Genomic DNA, 20,948 nt, shown 5'->3' on the forward strand with positions numbered 1-20,948 from the left:
ATATCAATGTAATTTTTATGAAACACTTACAAGATCAAATTTCTAAAAACATAAATATGATGATTCAAACTGAATGTATAGAGATATAGCTATTGTTAACAAGTATGGATTATCAATTTGGTATCACCAATGGTATTGGTTATTTTTAAGATTTGCCACTATAACGAATAATCCACGAGATTAAATAATTTTAATAGTGTAAGTAATGTTTTTTAAATCTCGGGACATGTAAGCACACCCAAAATCGTTGTAATGAATAATTTATCAGCAATTAGCTAATACGTTTGAGTAAGCTTCTTTGTCTTGTTTATCAGGCTCTAGCAAACAAGACAACATAAAACCATACAATGTAGGCTATCTCGCATCTGTTTAAACGAAGAACGCGTGTATTGTGTATTGGGGATACACGCGATCGTAAGATTCAAATCAGTTTTCCTGCAATGTAGGAACTTTATGCTGATGAGACAACAGTAGATAGTGAGTGCGGGAGAAACCATCGTTGCTGCCGAAAGGTGTACCACAAAAACAATTGACTTGCGAACGCCGTCGACTTTCCTTTTAAAAGTGGACTGTGTCTCTACACTCACTAACGACTTTTCTCATTGTTTCTTCTTGTTACAATAATCAAGACGGGAAAAGAATAAAAAAATAATTCAGGACAAGAAATTCGCGTCTGATTTTTAACAATACCCTTCGGAATAATGGATTCGGCTCACTCGTGTGCAGTTCGGAGATACAGCGCATGGTTTCACCTTCAGCTTTTTTTCTTTATATCTCTGTCCGTTCTGAAATATTGACTGTAACAACAAGGTAAGTTTGCATAATTTATTTCTGCTGTCTAGTGGCGTGTCTGTATTTCTAAATGACACGGACTAGCTCGATTTTATTAAATACTTTGGGTTTTAAGAAATGGAACAAAAATGATAAACTTTCCCTTTATCAGAAATACGTCGGTTTAATGTTGCAGCTCTAGACGCGACGGCATCCCCTTTGATACCGTAGAGTTGGCGTAACTGTGATGATCCTTCCATCATTAAGCCGAAAACATTTTTTGAAATGTACGAATACAAAAATATATTGAGATCCACGGGGCTTGAACAGTCTTTCTGATTTCTGGTTTAAATTTAAAAAATATGTTTCGTGTGTACGTACGATTTTTATTTGTAGTACCGTCACCTTGAATACGCAAAACAGTTTAGATCAAGGGACGTACGTTCCCTTTCCTATTTTAGGAAGTTCCAGGTCGTGCAGATATAGTCATTACCTAGCGATGATGTTGTTGTAACTAAGGAGAATAGGGACTGTCATATCTCAATTACGAGAATGGCGATAACATAAAAACGACCATATTGTTAAAGAATCAAATAAGCACTTTGCATAGGCTACGTGCTTTCGTGAGCATTGACTGAGCTTTTGAAAAAAAAGAAAAAGGAGCAGAGTTTCAGAAAATTAACCATGGGACTTTGAGGTGGGGGTGGGGGTGGGATGCAAAGGATGTGTGTGCGTGCGCGTGCGTGCGTGCGTGCTTGTGTGTGTGTATGTTGGGGAGGGGTAGCCTTTCAAACTCCTGATGTTGCTAATATGGTTCTGATCGGCAGTATATATTACAGTGCTATTATTACTACTTTTCTGATGTACAGCATACACATAGGCTATATTCGATGGAATGTTAATGCTGTCGATTCTGTCTCAACAGAATTACAAATAGGCTACTTTTCAAATTTTTTATTTTTTTTTATTTTTATACCTTTACTCGTCTGATATTAGCGAATGTATTACGTAATGGAGTTAAAGGCTACCTCGGATAGGTCGCAGCCGACAACTGTATGTCATGAACCGTTGGCATACATTGCATGATATTTAGGCTTTATCATTGCTGGACTGATATTGTCGTCTGTGTTCCCTCAATTTCACGTATGGCGATGTGTGGCGTTGCAACATGTGTAGTGCTTAAACTGTAGCGTACGTACGATTCGTTCGAATCCTACTACATTTAGGCTATACTTTGCATTAAAATTGGTGGACCTTTTTGTCCTATATACCAGCATTGATGAGGACACGTTAACTGTTCGGTCATGTAATCTGACCGAAGGTCTTAGCCTATATAAATATAGAGTTAAATTCGACCTAAAACATCACGGTCTGCTTTTTTTAATTAATTTTTTTTTTTTTTTTTTTTTTTTTGCATCCTTAGACAGTGAGAATCCCCTTGAGAGAACGTTATTGCGATAAGTGTGCAAAGTAAGTTCAGTTCGGTTCTCTTTCAAAAGCCCCGTTGAATTTGTTTTTAAAAGATTTTCTGGGTAAATCAGGATTTGGATAGATGATTTTTACCTGCTGACAGTAGCCGGTGGCCGACTTGTAGTCATCTGGTCAATCGCACCCCCACCCCCCGCTTCCAAGAGCCACTTGTCATCCGTGCTTACTTGCTGGGACGTCACGCGGACAGTCTACACTCGCAGTACGAGCGAATCCTAAGGGGAAGTCAGGCTGCGAGTTAAACGGTTGGAAACTTCCAACCTTTATGGAATGTTTCATTCAATGGGAGTGAATAGAAGGCGAAAGAGACACGAGAAGACGTTCTTAGACATAAGTTTATAAGGCACTTCCGTGCTATTCTTAAAATCAAGTGAAGTATGCGTGGATATATATAGGCTATATGGATATTTCTGTCTCCCTGGAGGGATATTGTCTTACTGAAACGACGTAGGCTGGTAAGGAAGTTATGCTAAATATTTTGCATGTTGTTTTTGCGATGTGTAGCCTACCAGGATGTCTGGGTGTAAACACACAATTAATTATTTTGAAAGTTGTACATTTTAAAATATTAAATTTAAAAAAAAAGTGTCATTTTAAAGGTGCTTTGGGCATAACTGAGATGGAACTGTAGTGTGGACTTTTGGTGATGTAATGTATTTTATTTTAACAGCTGAGACATGGTTGTATTGTTTACTCATTTTCAAGGATTACTAATTCCTAATTTTTGCGAACATTTTGTACTTTATTCGGTTGAATGATCAATTTTACATGTTTGAATCGGAAAAAAATATATAATGTGAAGCCATAGCCTTTCCACTCATTTGACGACATTCAATCGAGCTTATGTCTCAATAAGAAAACAATGCAATGATTTGACAGTATGAGCCATCTGTCACTCCCCTAGATGGTTTAATCACAATATCGCGTCTAATACAAACTGTTCGGTGGTATCTTGCTATCTGGTGTTGAATCTTGTACAGTGCCATCTTGTGTAAATTGTAGATATTGCAACCAACTAAAACCTAAGCAAATAATCTTATTCTTGCGGGTACAGTTGTATAATAATCATTTGGAATATACAGAGCACGTTTTTGATTAACTGTGATACTCAAAATCATAAATATAACAACAGCAAAGATATAATAATACTACTAATCATTATAATTGTAATTATAGTACAAAAATAACAATGCATTAACAAAAATGATCAGTTGAGATTGTTCAAAGGTCATATATAGCACTTTATAGCTGGACTTCAGCTTGGTGTTTCTAAATGTTTACAATCAAATGTTGACATCATTTTGTACATGGAAACCTACCACTGGAACTTTAAACGGATCTCCATAACATTTAGCAGTAATATTCATTAGCACTGCAGCTGATAACATAAGCCAAGAAGTGAAATGTTATCTGCCTTTTTCACAAGTGCCCTTTCTCTAAGCAAACCTTATAGGTAAGCACTGGGCATGTCCAAATTTCATCAAGGTGTACAAATAGTATTGCAGAAAAATCTGAAGAATTTTTTCCCCCAACACTGCTAGATGCAATAGATTAGCGTTGCTTTCTGTAAATATACTGCCAGAACACGCTAACAAGGTTTCGGCAGGAACAAAACGGCTGTGGTGGAATGATGTGGAATGCTGTTGGGAATCTGCTTAACAGTGAATCTTGTGTGAGTTTGCATCTTGAGCGAGCACTTGTGGGTTTGCTATATGAGCTCATTTCCAGGCAGGAACTCTTCAACGTGTGCGCACATTTCCATAGCCTGTTTCTCCTCCTCAAGCTTCTGCTTCCATTTCAGATGAGCTTCTCTGTGTTCTCTGACATCAGCACATTTCTCATAGGTCAGATAGGAGGGCCAATATCAACACATCTTTCAGTTTGATAAAATGATAAATGAAAACTGTGTAAGAGTGAAAATAGGCTTCCTGTCCTCACTACCTGTTCGCTTTGGAGGTTTTAGACTTCGGTCATTGTTATGAGTTAGACAAGTTCCTGGGCTTTATGTTCACATTTAAATTGCAACATTTACGGTACTTATCATCAGTGAACAGGCCCAAAAAGCCCCTTGCAGAATTTTTATTCTAATGAAAGTGGTGGGCTGGCTACACGTTTGATTGTTGACACAGTGGTTCCTTTTATTGTATTTATCAGGGACTTACTGTAATTTAGATCTAGAGATAGTATTGTTTGGGCCTATGGGGTGAATGCAGTGCTTTGATTGGACACCGGAAGATAAAAGGTGACTAAAACCAAACCTCTGTGGCAGAGAATATATCACCGTTGTTTCATCTCACCGAATGGCAGTGGACTGAATTCACAACAAGTACTGTGCTTAGAATGCAAATAAGTCACTTTAATCGTGATTTTAGTGTTGTAGCTCTGTCAGGATGAGTAGATTGGGAATGTTCACTGCTGTGACAAGGGATGAGAACCATTTTTGAAGGCTTTACAGCGCCTTGTAAACATGCAAGCTTGTGTCTGTGTGCTGCGCGAGTGTTTTTTTAAGAAGCGGAGGATGCGATGCTGACATCTGTTTCTCGGGCGTACGTTTATTTAGAGAACGTAAGCACCTAATCTTTAAAAGAGGAAGCAACCCCAATGTTTAAGGAACAGATGAAGGCTGAAAATACATTTTTGGCACAATACTAAATTAGATATTTTTCTGGGCTCGGTTTGTTTCCTTTTTTTGTTGCAAAATAGATGCGATGAAGAGAAAAGTTGGGGAGTACGATGGCTCTGTTGGAAAGAGTTAGATATTCAATAGAAGGACCTTTGCAGGACTTCCATATTCATGAAACATTACACAGTGGCTCACGCATGATGGAAATAAGCAGTTTATTTGATTGATTCCCTCAGTGTCGTTTGTCTTCAATGCTTGGAAAAAAGAAGGAAGCCTAATAGTTTTAACAGGTCAATTCTTCTTTCACAAACATATTTTCTATTCCTGTTTTTCTCCGTTTTTATGGAAGCCACCGCTGTGTTGGTCTAGCATTAAATTTGCTCTTGAAATGTATTATGTTTTCCAACTCCCTTTGTTGTGGGAGTTTCACGTGTGTCCCACTCTGCTCCAGCTGTGGCGACTGCATGTGTCAGAAGCTTTTCTTTCTGCTTCTTCATCAACACTTCTCAAACAGTATTGTTTTCTGACTGAAAAAGATTTTTATGGTAGCTATCAGTATATAATGTGGCATATTTAATTTATGCAGCAGTGTGTCCCTTAGTCATATTATTAAAGGAATAAAAAAAAAAATCCGTTTCCACGTCAACCACAAGGCTTACTGTAATTTGCTACAGTGTAGATATTCTGCATCCCATTTATGTGGCTGAAAGTAAAATATGAAAGCAACAGACGCACTGCACCTTGGTTGTGTGCTCGACGGTAGTGGCTTGGCTGCAACTGACACTGATGGCTTGCAGTGCCCAAAACACAACACCACACCCTGCCCTGCTTTGGGAGCACAAAAGAGAACCCGGGGGAATATTCATTAGTGTAATCCTTGTAGTAGAGAGAGAGGGAGAAGGGAGGGGGGATGTGAAGCAGCCAAAAAATTATATGGGTTACAGTGTGTCCTTATAATTCCCCATTACATTTGTGGCACGCATTTGTGATTTCAATGTACAATTTTACTATGTTCTGACAACAATGTAAATTATTGTTTGATGCATGTGGTACATGTTGTTCTGCTGCTAATGCTTTAGCATTTTGAATTGACTGTATATGTGTGTGTGTGTGTGTGTGTGTGAGGGAGAAAGAGAAAGAGAGAGAGAGGGTGGGAGAGAGAGAGAGAGAGAGAGAGAGAGAATCATGTGCAAGGAGAAGAGGCAGGTAGTATATCAACGGTGTTCCTGAAGTCGGGACCAGCCAGTAAACACAAGGCTGCCCCATTTGCATACAGCATTGATTTGAATAACTGCGCACGGTTACTGGGTGAAAAGGGAGGGTTCCGCTTGGCCTCTGAGTGACTTAATGGTGAAGAGTTTAAATTATGGATGAAAAGCGGCGCAAAGGAAACTCATGAGAAAAGCAAACGGCGGCGTAGCTTTTCATTTTTCTTTCTTTTCATCCGGGGGGGGGCGGTCGGTTAGTGCGGCGAGGTGTCCGTCTCTTTGTTGCCTCCCCCTCTCCTCCCTGCGCACGGTTTCAGCATTTCAGATTTCTTCCAGGGGTAACAGGTTGGCCGTAATCCCATCGCGGGGGTCACCTTGGCGGGGGTGGCAATCTATAGCCAGCAGCCAACAGGCGATATATCTGGCAAAATTAGGCCATAAGGAAATGATCTGGTAATCTTAGCAGATTAAGAGGGGAGGGGGAGAGGACAGGGGCCATGCCAGGGTGATTACGCATGGCGTGAGTGCTGGCAGAGGTCTTGGGGAGGAGATTGGTGTGCTTTGGGTTTTCTAGGTTGATTAGGGATTAAGAGCTATATTGTCCTAATTTGGTGGGATTTTGGTTTAAAACCTTTTTACTGCAAATGTGGCGTGGTGCCTATTTCTTTTTCACATTTCACATTTGTGAAATTCGAATTAAAAACCGTGACTGCATACTTCTTTTCTTATTTTGTCTTGATTCAGTTATTTTATGACATTATTATTATTATTATTACAGTCAGTAGTCATAATAGTAGTAGTAGTAGTATTAATGTATATTATGTATGTATTTTACTTTGTGGATATGCACATCCACCAAATGATACAAACTGAATCTGAGTTTTAGTTGTATATATTTAGTGTTTTTCTCTGAAATATTCATAAGGAATAGTAGTGAGTGCAGGCACAGTGAGGCTCAGGACATCCACAGGATGGTATGCAGGTCTGTTATTGACACAGCTGCTGTATCAGTGCACAATAACTTCAGATGTGTGTGATAGTAACTCCCTGGAATTCACAGTGGAATATGTAGGCCTGTGTGCCAGCTCTCTCTCTCTCTCTCTCTCCCTCTCTCACTCCCTCTCTCTTTTTCTATCTCTCTCTCTCTCTGTTCGTGTCTCAATTTGAGTTTCAATTTCAATTTAAAGGTGCTTTATTGGCATGACATGCACTGTGTTACCAAATCAAGTTACAAAGAACAACAGTAATAATAAAAAATCATAAACTCTGCAACCTGTAAACAAATATGCACATATTATACACACAAATAGCATAAACAACAACTAACACATACTACCATGTTTGTGCCATATAATATACAGTATGTAAATAACGATTAACTGCTGATGTTGGCAGTCATTGCTCTTCTGTATGGATGACAGGTTGCCACATACAGTGCAGCTAGTGGGGCTGTGTGTCCTTCACCCAGCAGGATGGGTCATTTTTGTTTATCAGGAAGTGTGGCAAAATCTCTCACCCTCTCTCTCCCTCTCTCTCTGTCTCTCTCTCTCTCTCTCCCTCTCTTTCTCTCCCGTGTCCTCACCTAAGGCAAAGACCTTGAAAAGGGTAACTGCAGTCTCATCTTTGGGGTTTTGAAGTGCTTGTCAATGCGCATGTTCCCTTTGGTTGTCCCCTCAGCCATATTCCCTCCTGTATGGTGCTTAAGGACGGAGTGTGTAACTGAAAGGTAGAGAGTGACGGTTGTGCTCTGCTCAGACAGGTGTATTGGAAGGGGGGAGGACATGACATCTGCCAGGCAGGAGAAGAGGGGAAAAAATTTGGCACACACAAAAAAAACGATCATAGTGTCAAAAGGTACAGTGATAAAGGTACAGTGGTACAGCCTGCTAAAAATAGCTGGTATTGTTTTGCTTAGCAGATGTCCAAATTCAATATTGCATGTGTGATATATCCATTTCCTGATATTTACCTGAGCCGTTCAGGTTAACTACCTCGATCATAGGCACAACAGTCATGCTCTGCTGGAGGAATTGCACCCGCAATCTTCTGAATACAAACTCAGTTTGCTGCTTGCATTTTTTTGGCTGTGAAATTGTTTTGCTCCCTTATTAACACTGCATTATTAAGAATGCTATGTGTCCCCCTGCTGCTATATTATGATGTTGAGGGGGCTTGTGAGGGAGTTCTGGATAAAAACAGTAGAACTTTAACCCGATTCACCACACTGGCGATGTCACAGATATTGCATCGGTTTTAAAATTGTTTTTGGTCAGAATTTGATTTTCAGATTCTTGTTTCACTTTTGGTTCAGTTTTGTTCCTCAGCTGCCATGTGACAATGAATGCTTGCCTACCCGTAATGCCCTTCATGTCCTTCGGTCACCTTTACTTTTGAAGGAAGTGAAATGACAGCGTGTATTACGCTGTACCTTTAAAATGTGAAAACTTCTTCTAGACCTAGTCTGTGCCTTGCAAACAATTTTTAAAATTTTTCTAGAATGCATTACAAATTGAATTAATACTTTTTTTTTTTTTAGAAATCTACACTTATTAAAATTACAGTGTGTAAGTGTGAAGGAGCGGTTTATATTGCATAGAAATACAATAGCAGTGGTGCCACTTAAAATTGAATAAATTACCTAAAAGCCATATTGTCTTCTTGATAGCATGATCTCCAGTTTTCTTCTATAAACTGTTTAATAAAAATATATTTATATCAGCTGATTAGTCTCTCATTTCTGAGTTTTTTTGCATGGCCTCGGTCAGGATGGAAGACGCTGGCTGTGTGTGGTGTGTGTGCGCGCCCCGCCGACGGTTCGCGGGGTCTCGAGCGAGATGAAGTGATGTAGCGGTGTGTGTCGCGTGGCTGCCAGCTGGGGTGCTTTCAGGGTCCAGTTCTCTGCCAGCTCCAAATGCCACCGACGTGCTAGTATTGATTTCCCTCCGCTCCGCGCACTGCTCAATGGACTAATTACAATACAAACAGAGTTTGCTCAACAAAGCCCGTCTTCTTCTCTGAACAGTAACGAGCGAAAATGAATTCATTTAAAGCTTGGCTCAGTTTTCTCGCAAGTTTTTTTTCTAATCTAGCTAATTTGGGCAATTATATTGGGCAGCATTTAATACAGTTGCAATTAAGTGATTAAGTGAGTTTGTCAAAGAAAATGTCATAAATGCGGCTCAATATTATTGTACAAAATCGTTATATTAGAAAAAAATGAGTTTGCACAATAATATTGAGCAGAATTTAATACAGTTTCGATAAGTAGGCTAAACCATGAAAGCTTAATCTACTGATTAAGTGAGTCTGTCGAAGAAAATGATGTACAATATATGTTCCATCCAGAAGTAATTCAGCAAAACATAAAATGTGGGACTTCAGAATGTATGCCGTACGAAAGAACAGTGTGTGCAAATATATTGTAAGACCTGTAATATCCGGGGCGATTGCTAACAAATCGGTTGTGTGAAATGCATTCATCAATGTTCATAGCTCCGTCTTGACAACCAGTAAGAACGGCACCTGTGACTTTACAGTATGAAACATGAATGTTTATGTAAAGCACAGTAACAGCCTGTTAAGGTAGACCAGCTATTAAGTCTGTTCCTTTCCCTCGGCATCACCCCTGACATGCTCTGAAGTGCTTGATTTTCCAACAGGTGTCTGATCTGTTGTCATAAGCAGTTAAGAATAACTGTAGTCATGAGCAGTTATGAATGGCTATAAATGCTCGCAGAAAGCATAGGAAAAGGCGGCATGCGGTGCCAGCCGGGGCACTGCTGTCGTAATGAATGCCACGGCGCCCTCGCTGCGCCTCGGCTCTCTGTGGCGTTCCCCTCTGTAGTTCTCTCCTTCCACAGCGCTTTGTTCATATTTCATGAGGTCTGTGCGTGAAACCAGGTGGCGTGCAGCGACAGCCGAGCTCACATTGCAGGCCCGGACCCGGCTCGGCTGGGCTGCGAAGGCCGCAAAGGTCGCGCGAGGGGCGTGTCCCAGAATGAGAGACCGCCCACCTGCGGTGCCAGCCACTCCCCCTCCCCAAAGGTGTTCATCGCTCCCCTGCTGGCCACCGCCGCCGTCTCAGGGCATTGGACGGACTCCTTTTTCTGAGAACTCGTCAGCCTGAAGGGCAGCGAAGGTCTGGAATTTCGATACGGCACAGATGCCGCATCGGAAAAAAACGCGCTACAGTATGGAGATTTAGGTTTTGTCAGCATAGCAGATTTTTTTGTTTAACTGTACAAACACGATGAGGTGCAGTAATTAACCGCTCTGGCTGTGTGGCTGTGCCGCACAGTGGGGGTGATTGCCATAATTAGATTAGCTATAATTATTACCATAATTAGATTAGCCCTACTACAGTAGCTGAGAATCCTGTTTTTTTTTTTTTCTGTGGGAAGATTCACTTGGGAGCGCATCTACGCGTTGGGTTCCAGATTGCTTTGGCCCATTGATTAAGAACAACAAGGATGGTGTAATTACTTCAGCAAAACCCGCCAATGTGATGAGGTGGCTCAGCAACAAGGTCTTTGGCTGCCCTTAGCGGATGAATGCTCACCAAATATGTGTCACTAGTGCACACCCACAGGACACCAGCCAGTCTGGCGCTAATCTCATCTGTGTGCTCTCTCCATGTTTAACCACATGAATGTGCGTTTAGAAACAACTAAGACGGCGGAAATACACAATGGGAATTTCGGTTTCCGTCCTCCTGCTACTTCCCCGCCGCGACGTGCTCATATCCACTCGGTGGGACTTCTTGTGGTGGGATTTTAAGGGCTGGTCCAGCTGGACGTCTTCGGTGTGAACCAGATGGATTATGGGGCCGTAATCCTGTCCTTTCCGAGGAGTGGACTAAACACCTAGCAGGGGTTTACCGCCCTGTAGCGCCCCAAATTGTTGGCCACGACAATGAAACGTGTGCCGCTGCTATTGCGGGGCTGTGCTCCCTGCAGTAGTACCAGCTTGTTTGGAAGGCTGCTCATTTCATTGCTGGAATCGCATAGGCCTGTGTAGCATTAGCTGGGTCCCTGGGGAATAGGAATCACCAGATTCAGTGCCTTTGGTGTCAGTAATCACCAGATTCAGTGAAACCCTCGGTAAAAATCACTGCCACAGCAGTGTCTGAGTGACTGAAGCATTCATTTCAACTGTGTGTTGTATGGAATGGCTGAGTAACTGTAAAATGCTATGCTAGTTTGCTGGTGGTATATGCTGCATAAGACTTCCTCGCCTCACGCTCGTGGCACCGTACTGTGGCGACTCACTACGAGCTGCTCTTGTGTTGTGTGTAATGTTATTGTGTGTATGTAATGTTATTGTGTGTCCCTTGTGTTAAGGCAGAGAGAGCCAGAACACTTGAAGTATTTCATTGTATTTTTAATACACATGACAATAAAGTTGAACTAACGAACTAACTCTGAAACCTGCAGCTGATGGGTTCAAATTCTATGTATGATACTGGTGTATATTTGAGGGAAATAGCCAGTGTGTGTTCTTCTGTTATAAACCAGGTGTTTACTAAAAGATGAAATATCTCAGATTCCACAGTTTACACCAGGCAAACCAAAGATAAATATAGCTCCTCGACACGATGTTGAATTAATCTGGTGGCTGCTTGCCTTTGCATTTATCTGTTGTAGTAAGAACACATTTGTGAATGTGCTAAGTTGGGTCAGAATCCAATTCTTGCACTTTAAAAAAACATTTTGTGTTCAATGAAATCCTTGTAGACTATTGAAACTTGCCACAAATCCGGTGAGAAGATGGCGAGATGTTAGACTAATATGGTTGTCTATATAATACAGGTGGGACAAGCTTGAAAGATTTCTAGGTAACAAGTTGTCATTCAATAGAGTGAGTGTGCTCATTAGGCAGGGATGTCATTGTGACCTTTGACCTCTGGCCGTAAAAGTGGGGTTGGGGGTGGGGTTGTTCTTGGAGGTGTCATTGACATAGCACCAGATTCAAGGTTGAGTTCCGGGATGGGATGAACACAGAAATGCTGGTTAGGGCCGCTGCGCTTGTCTGGTTCGTTTGGGCACTGGAACACCTCAGGTCCTAGAACACACATCTCCTCATCATTACATTACATTACATTACATTACATTGGAAAACTGAATGTGGAGGGCATTGTCGGCTAAGCCCGACCGTGATCATGTGTGTTCACAGTTCACACCTGGAGAGAATCCGCTAACACTAACTCTTCAGCTATCATAGGGGCTTTAAAGACGCCTGAGTGATTTGATTCCTTCATTCATTTTGCATTCTTTGCACAGGTCTAAGAATTAAAAAAAAAAAAAACTCTTGACTTTTCACTTGTGGACTTTGAAGTGAGAAGAAGTGGTGGCTGGTAGAATGCCTTCAGAAGGAGAGTCAGTGTTTTCACAAATCAACATTTCAACGATGGGACAGGCCTGTGAATACAGTTTGGCCCTCTAAATGGGAGAAAAACTGAAAACCTGGGTCAGTAATACATAACCCCCCCCTCCCCCCCCCTCCACCTTTCATGGGGCCAAAACGCAAGCCCCGCCTCAGTCCTGGTCCCCCTAACCCATGCTCACATATTGTGTCCAGATGGGTGCGGAAGACCAGAGGCCTGATCCCGGGGCAAGGCCCAGTAAGAGAAGCAATAAAAGCGGCCCTTGGAAAGCGAGCCCTGTGTTTGCTTTGCTTTCCGCAGGAAAATAGGATTTCACAGTCTCGGGTTACCTGGAGCAGGCTGGCCTCTTCAGCTTTCCTCACCGCAGCTACTTCATCTCGCTTTCTCCCGCCGGAGGTGACCGTACCCTGCCGCCCTGTTTAACATGAGCTGCTTTTACAGGTAGTAGGCCACATAAGTGGGAGATTGCCTGTGATGATAACGGTGGCAGGGAATTGATGTGTTGTCCTTTGAACCCCTCATTTGCAGATTGGACAGCATTTTTCTTCCTGCTGAGAATTCTACTGTTATAAAGATTTTCGCAATTGTGCTGAACTCAAGTTCCCACAAGTGGATCTGGATCTGACACTACATCCCAGAGTAAAGAGTAAGACTCTTCTTATCTATTCAAAAGCTTTCAGATTTTTCAGTTGATTAAAAAAACTAGCTGACCTGTACAGAAACAGTCCTGATGTGTTTGCCCCGTTCTGAAAATCAGGAGCCTTGTCAGATGAATGCTATTAATCTGGAGGCGCTCTAGTCACTGTCCTTCCATAACACCTCTCAAGGTCATTAGTGTTGACTGGGTAGGGAAAGCACTGCACCATGCTGAGGGGCACTCTTAGCCTCATTTCATGCAGTACGAAGGGCCACACAGCATGACCTCCACGTGTAATGCTTTGATGATTAATATTAATAAAATTATTCTTCATCATCGTCAAAACCATCAACATCAGCATCATTATGTGCTTGTCATGTGTTTATGGATCTGTTGCACAGATAATGCATTGCTGCCAAAACTTCGACTTAATCTTTCCACAAGGATGAGCTTAAAGAATATGGTCACTAACAAGAAAGTGGACAGCCTTTACAGAAAGCAATTTTCACAGATAACCTTTGCAAACAGCCTTTTCACAATTCTGATGTTATGAGCTAGCTAATGTGATAATGAATAAAGACCAGAAGTTGGCACTCAGTAAAGTGCATACCTCCGCAAACGCTATGTAATTGTCAAGATATGCCGGATGCACACATTGGATCTTCATAATTTCACCCGTTCATAGTGTCTTCCATAGCCAACTTGTTTTTCATGTGGAGATGAGCTTATGTACAAATTGTCATGACTGTACCTCAGACAAGATGCCTTTTCAAATTCTAGCCACTGTTCAACCTTTTAGCTGGTTATCACACCACCATGTGGCCAATGAGCACTATAATTGTTTATTGGTCAAACATGAGCTCTCCAGCACCCCTGTTTTATTTGATTGGGCCAGTAATGTCACATGGCCAGTTAGCACTATACTTGTTCATTGGTCAAACATGGGCTCTCCATCACCCCCATTGTTTTGATTGGGTAGGGGTTGTCTCTGCTGATAGGCACACAGAGTGTCTTGGTGTTACATGAATGTCTCTTGACCCCTGGTCAACCTTTCTGTCAAGTTATTCCATCAATTACCTCTTAACTCTGTTGATCGAGGTAAATAATGCTTTTAATGGATTGCAAAAGTACATATTATTACAAGGATATGCATTTCCACTTTCTTAATTTTCTACCAGTAGACAGTCCACTATATTGCCATTTCAGGCTTCTCAGTTCAGCAGTGATTGGTCTATTGCATCCATGTGATCAAGTGCATAATTTCATAGTAATAGGAATAGTTAATATAGTCAGTGGATTGACTTGGTGAATTGCATAACAAGATTCCCTGGGGATTGGTTAGAGGGATAACCTGGGGGAATGTTTAGCAAGCTGATCTGAAGTGTGGCTTGCTGGGATACCTACCTGACTGAGGACAATTCTGGCCTTGGTCTCTGGAATAACCCAGTGGCAAAATAAGAGAGATCATCTACAGTAAGACAACCTGCCCACAAGAACCTAATCCCCATCTCCAACCGCTGTGCTTTATTTAGAGAGCAAGCTAATGACTGGGGATTATGCTCAGATTGCTTCCACTGCATTTGGTTATTGCTGTGATGGGCTACGACCTTGTATAACAACAGAAGCAGTATGGACATGAACAAATGGGCACTCAGGGTCTTTGGGCATCAGGGTCTCTGATCACGTCACACCTCCCACACTCCAGAACAAGGGCCAGCTTCCCCCCTCCACCACCGCCACTCTCTCCCCCGCACCTCCAGTGCATGAGGAGAATGAAGGAACTGCCCATGTGGAGCGGGTGAATGAATTTAGAGGTCCCTGTGGAGAAGGCGATATTGTTCTTCTGAAAACAGCTCATAAGTGGTATCCGCACAAGTCTAAAAAACCTGTCTCTCTCTGTATCTTCGCCATGTCTAGTCTCATGCTGGCATCTGCAAGACCTGTCATTTTTTTGTTATGAGACACGTACCACACAGAGCAGGAACAAAAGGAAGCTCTGTTCAGCACATCATCAAATGCTGAAAGAATGAGCCTAATCCTTGCTTATTTGTTGTGTAACAGGGTTAAGGATTTAAGAGGCAGCTCCTGGAATCACGGGGTGGCGTGGGGCACGGGCCTTTGCTGTCGTCCCGGTCTTAATCTCGGAGCTCAAAGGAGTGGCGACTGCAGCGCAGCCCAAAGGTGGCGGCCCTGCCTGCACCAGACGTTATCGACGTTATAGGGACCCTCGTTCCTCTCAAAGATCACACTTTTTTGTGGAAAAAATGTATGGTTGGGGTCTCTGCTCGGGTAGTGTTCTCAGAATTCTCAATCACTGTGCGGACATCAAAGCAGAAGTGTACTGCATAAATGGCAGTGAAGGAGATGACTAACGCGTGAAGTGTGCTGAGATCCTTGCATGAAAGGGCGCGATGTGATTGCAACATGTGATTGCTAACTGGTAGTACAAGTTCAGGTCAGGGCAGGTCATTCAGGTTTTTTAGGGCTTGTCTTGTGGATCTTTGGAAGTTACGTTTATTCTAAATGGCAGTAACAGACGAAACATTTGTATTTAATACATTTTTGACCCTGAATTCATATATACTCTTGGTCTGAGATGTGTCTTTTGAAGGGTGCAATATAGATCACAGAATGCTTTTAAAATTGATATACAGTGCCATGAACAAATATTTGCCCCCTTCCTGATTTCCTCTATTACAGCATATTTGTCACACTGCAAGGTTTTAGATCTTTTTAAAATCACATTTTAAAATTATTATTTCATTTATTTAATGAACACCTATATTGGGAACTCAGGTTCCCTTTGTCTAATATTACATTTTGTCTCAAGATCTGAAACCATTCAGTGTGACAAATATGCAGTAATAGAGGCAATCAGGAAGGGGGCAAATACCTTTACACAGCACTGTATAAAGGGGCCATTGTTAGGCCACTTATCGCCGATGGCTCTCAGGAGTGTTACAAGTTACATTTAATTACTAGACAAACGTGTGAACACTGTTAGAATCATTCCGTGACAGCTGTTTGGTGTTGTGCCTATTTGGGATGTTTTGAATTTGTTTTCCTTTTGCTAAAAAAAGCCTATTTTATCTATAATTCACCAGAGGGGAAGCAGCAGGCAGTCAAAGGAGACGCCATTGGGCCCCACTTCCTCTTTGTATTTGTGTTCACAGCATGGAGGTTCTTTTATGGCTTGTTGTGGTTTGAGCTTGTGGTCTTTCGACTGTTCCAGTAGGATTCGGATATCTGATATCCACACGTCCCAGGATACCAACAGGAAGTAAGCAGCAAAGACTTTTAATGTGTGGATAGATAGGGGAGATTCTGTCTGATGCTTTCTGAGGTATTGGTCATTGGTCAGATAGTGAAGGAGCTTCTCTATTTTTGCCACTCTGCTTTTACTCAGATGAGTTTTGAAACTCTGTTTCATAGATCATAATTATCGTATTAGTATCCATATAACATTATGTGGAGCTTTTGAATCCTAATCTGAGGTTTCCTGAGTTATACTGTAAGTCAATTTCCTCCAGGAAGGAAAGATCTGTGTATCAGACAATATTTAGCTTTCCCCCCCTCAGAATTCCTGTTTCTCTCTGTAAAAGCTTTTTTCTTGAGGCAGTCTTTTTATAATATACATTGCTCTCTGTTTATTAAACCACAAGAGCTCCATGTTTTTGGGGAGTTTTGGGCTTTAATAGCTGTGAGTGAGTAGTGCTGTGTGATTTCTAACAAATTATTAAGATAATATTTTGTGGAGTCTTCATAATAGTTATCTTGAATTGTGTGTAGATGTTGGATTTTGAAGGCACTGTTTAGCAGTGAATGTGCTGTCTCAGCTTGATTGTTTAGCTTTTCAATAGCATTTTGAAAGTGAAAGGTCTCAGCTTGTTCTCTATAGCATTTGTCATGGGCTGTATAGTTAATTGTGTAGGATTTTAGGCAGAAGACTTATCCTAGATGTATAGTGTGTCAGATGTGATTTTTTGGGAACATTCTCTTTGTTGTAGTGACTGAGGGAAGGTTTTGGCTTGGTTGTACAGTACATTGCATTGTATTTTGAGGGGTAGGCTCAGCTCCATTGGCAAGGTTATCTCTGTGAACTGTTATATTTGCTGTGTGGTCTCGGTACTTTTGAAACCCCCTCATTCCTCCACAGCCCATGGAGGACAAAAGCAAGAGAAACAAGAGAAGCAGTATGAGTGTACTATCAAAAGCAGAATCTGCGCCCCTGGGCCTAAGTACAGTTTGATATTTAAGATGGACATCACACAGTGTGTCCTGCAGGCCCGTAGCCTCAGTCAAACATGTTCTGTGAGCTATTTTACAGAAAACATTCTGTTTTATTTTTGTGAGGTTGAAGCAATGAACTAAAACAACTAGATTTTTGAAAGGTAGCTGTCAGTGTTGTTCTCAGTTCCCTCTTTTTTTCCCCTTTTTCTTTCCAAAAATACACAAATGCACACAAACACCGACACGTACACGCACATGCACAGACGTGCATGCGTAGAATTTGCATCCATAGAAGTACGTTTTAATGTCACTTTCTACTTATAGTTTTCTGGAAAGCTAATGCTTTATGTCACTGTGGAGAGTGGCATACAGAAATGACAGCAGTGGTTATGTATGTGTGTGTTTGTGTTGTGTGAAAGAGAGAGAGTGTGTGAGAGAGAGAGAGAAAGAGAGAGAGTGAGAGAGAGCTCTAATCTCAACACCAGTGCCCTTTCTGCAGCCGATTGTGCTGAGTATGTTTGGGCGTCCAATAAAACAAGCATGTGCTGACTGGATGCCACGCTTCATCAACAAAAAATGTGAGGGAGTGTGTGTGTGTGTGTGTGTGTGTGTGTGTGTGCATACTCGGGGGCTCTAAAGATCAGGCTACGGGCAGTAGGTGTTTGTATAGGGCGGCTCAGTCTACCCACATATCCTACCTTTGCATTTTTAAGAATTTTCACTGCACTGCTTGCAGACCCTGATGGCTTGTTTGTATCCTATGGAACTTGCAATAGCCCATACTTGTGTTTGCCCACAGGAAATTTTAATGGGGGTTTAGTTTCCTAATTGCAACCCATGTGTCTCCTTTAAGCAAAGACAGGGGTTCTGGGATTGGCTGGGATTGTTTAAGCTGCTTATGAAAATTCTAATGTTTGACAGTTAAGCCTAGTTAGGTCAGGCTTCCATGTCAGGCTTCCGTGAGATGTGATGCACACGCACTCCTCCTCTTCCTTTGATAACCATCAGGCACTAGTTCCACTACAACTGCAAGATAATATAGCATGCACTGTTGGCTAGCAAGGAAGTCTCTGTTTACCGTTTGCAGTTAACATTTATTGTATTGTTTTCAATCCTATACACAGGGTTTCACCCTCCTGGCCGAGAGGTACTGTGCGCTTGTGTATAAGGTTGTGTGTATATGTGTGTAATTCATATACAGTATGCACTTGTGTAAGAGTGTATATGTGCGTGTTTATGTCTGTATGTATGTATGTATGCTTGTAAGTATGAAAGAGTGCATCTATGTGTGTGGAATGGTGTGTGTGTGTGTGTGTGTGCCTGTGTGTGTGTGTGTGTGTGTGCCTGTGTGTGTGTGTGTGAGTGTTTTTGCAGGGGGGACTGGTTCAGAGCTGCTCGGTCCCCATGCTGGCCTCTCTGCTGTGGAAGTGGTTTTGGGTCAGTTTCTCATGGCCGTGCAGGCCTGGGGTGTTGGGGTCAGTTAGTGTGACATGAGCACTGTAGAGACGGCTTGTAAACAATCCTGTTAATCACACCACTGCCTTCGCTCTTTATCACTTCCAGAGCAGCGGGGGAAACCAGCCATATGTTTACACTCCGCAACATTTTATTTTCCAAATAATGTCTGCACTACCGAGTACTTTCTCCTGACGGAAGAATGTTATGAGGTCAGGTTCACACCTGTTCTGTGTGATGATTTGAGAGTCAGGCTGTTGCCAGAATGTACAGTGGAAGGTGATGGCAGTTATGAGTATCCTCTGCGACAGAGGCATTGGTTTGTTGTGTTTTTTCTGTGGCTTGCTTTATGCAGGTGGTGTTCTCTCACTTATTTGCTTTCGTCTTCCGGGGCATTTGGGTCCGAAGGCCCCTGGTTCTCCAGGAGGCGTCTGCTCGGAGGACACGCCCGTGACCTGTGGGACGCCTCGTTTTTAAAAAAGGCCCCGCCCATCGGTGCGTGCGGGAGATGCGTGGGAGCATGCGGGGGTTAACGAGCCGTGCGCGAGGGCCCCGCAGAGAGGGGCCCCGGGGTCACCCCCCCCCCCCCCCCCTCGACTGAGAGCTGAGCGCTTAGAGGGCAGAGCTGGTGGGCGTGCTGCGGAGAAACCAACAAAGCAGTCGGTTTTCTGGGAGGAGGGGGGTTGGCGGAGCAGTGGGCGGGGTCGTCCAGGCCTGCCTTTGAGAGGATTTAGGAACGCGCTAAGTGTGCGCCGCAAGGAGGGGGAGAAGGAGGACCCCCGCTTTTATTTTGTCACAAACGGAACCTGTTTTCGATCGTACCAGTCAACAAACACGCCAGTCAACATTTCCTGTCTGCCGCTGAAGCCTTTCATCTCAGCTGCGTGTAGGGTGGGAACTCTGCTTGCCTTTGTGCGTTTCACATGAAATCGTTTTAGCCGAAAGAAAAAAGTTAAGAAAAGAAAAAAATCTCAGATGTTTTTGTTTGAGCCATTGTCATTTAAAATAACCAGATTTCTTCGTTATAATTACTATTTCATGCGGTGTGAAAAAATCTTTAGTTGTCGCATTATGTACAATTAATTAAACTGAAACGGCTGCTACTGGGTGAGCCTTACTAATACTGGTTTTTGGTGAGGAGAAACTGGTCCATGACCAGTCAGTGTAAAGATTTTTGCCTCCTCTGTTGACAGCTTGTTGGGCACATTGATGATTCATGTATGCACGGAGTGTTGTGGATGTAGATGGTATAGACATGTTTATACCCATTCAATAACATGGGCTAAAATTTCAGTGCAATCGAAGTGCATCGAATGTCAAAGCCAAGTGAAGGGCATTTGATTTCCTCTCTTATTTATGTGCTGACTTGTGCAGGCACACTGGGATAGGCGTGCTCTAGTCTATTCATTTTTATGCACTTTCACTTAACACTCAACAAAATTATGAAGGGCTAGTTCAGTTATGGAAATATTAGCATGATTCTTGCATTTTTTTATGAGAAAAAGAAGTAGCAGCATTTGTGAAGTTAAGACCGGAGATGCTGGGGTCTGGAACAGCAGCTGTGAAGTTCCTTAAAGATCACTAAGTACAGCCATGTGTTGCTCTCTGAGATTTTACGTGACAGTGTCAGCTCGTACCCCCGTCTGCAGTCCCACAGGGGGAGAATTTCTGTCTGGGGAACAAATGAAAGGGGCGAGGGGGAGGCCGCCTCCCTCCTCCCTGTTCAGGGCCGGGACGGGACCTTGCAGACACCCCTCTTTTGTCTGGGTGGCCCAGACACAGGCGTGCCGGGGGTGGGGCGCGGTGCGACCCTAACTCCTCAACAATGGACACGGTGACACCCCCCCACCCCCAACCCCTCTGTGGTTGTGAGGTGACCAGCTCTGACAGTCCTGGTTATGCCACGGGGCTTTGGTGGCATCATGTTTAAAAGGGGCACCCTGGCCAACCGAGCGGCGCCCACGCTCTGCCCCTCCGCTCAGCTAGCGCGGCATCGACATCATACCAGGGGGCTCGCTGTTGCAGAACAGCACTGCTTTGGCATTTTGGGAGAAGCCGGTGACTGAAGTGGCTTTTCCTTTGTCTCTCAGTCAGTCCTCTGAATTGATATGCAGCAGAGGTGTGGTTTAACTTTGCTTAATACTTTCATGTAGA

At 42.7% G+C, this 20,948-nt stretch overlaps 1 protein-coding gene across 5 annotated transcripts in view; it reads left to right on the forward strand.

Annotated features, from left to right (window-relative positions):
* The first annotated feature begins 452 nt into the window (after positions 1 to 452).
* znf516 (zinc finger protein 516) overlaps positions 453 to 20,948 on the forward strand; it is a 47,714-nt gene continuing 27,218 nt past the window's right edge. The window contains exon 1 of one of the 5 annotated variants that reach the window (XM_064341597.1): positions 453 to 810. The gene's annotated coding sequence lies outside the window, so the exon portion shown is untranslated. Of the gene's footprint in view, positions 811 to 2,239; positions 2,715 to 12,207; positions 13,119 to 15,886; positions 16,390 to 20,948 lie in introns of those variants that run through there. The other 4 variants (XM_064341588.1, XM_064341621.1, XM_064341612.1 and 1 more) reach the window with 4 other exon arrangements.

Source organism: Anguilla rostrata, chromosome 1 (genome assembly GCF_018555375.3).
Source record: "Anguilla rostrata isolate EN2019 chromosome 1, ASM1855537v3, whole genome shotgun sequence".
NCBI classification, from domain to species: domain Eukaryota; kingdom Metazoa; phylum Chordata; class Actinopteri; order Anguilliformes; family Anguillidae; genus Anguilla; species Anguilla rostrata.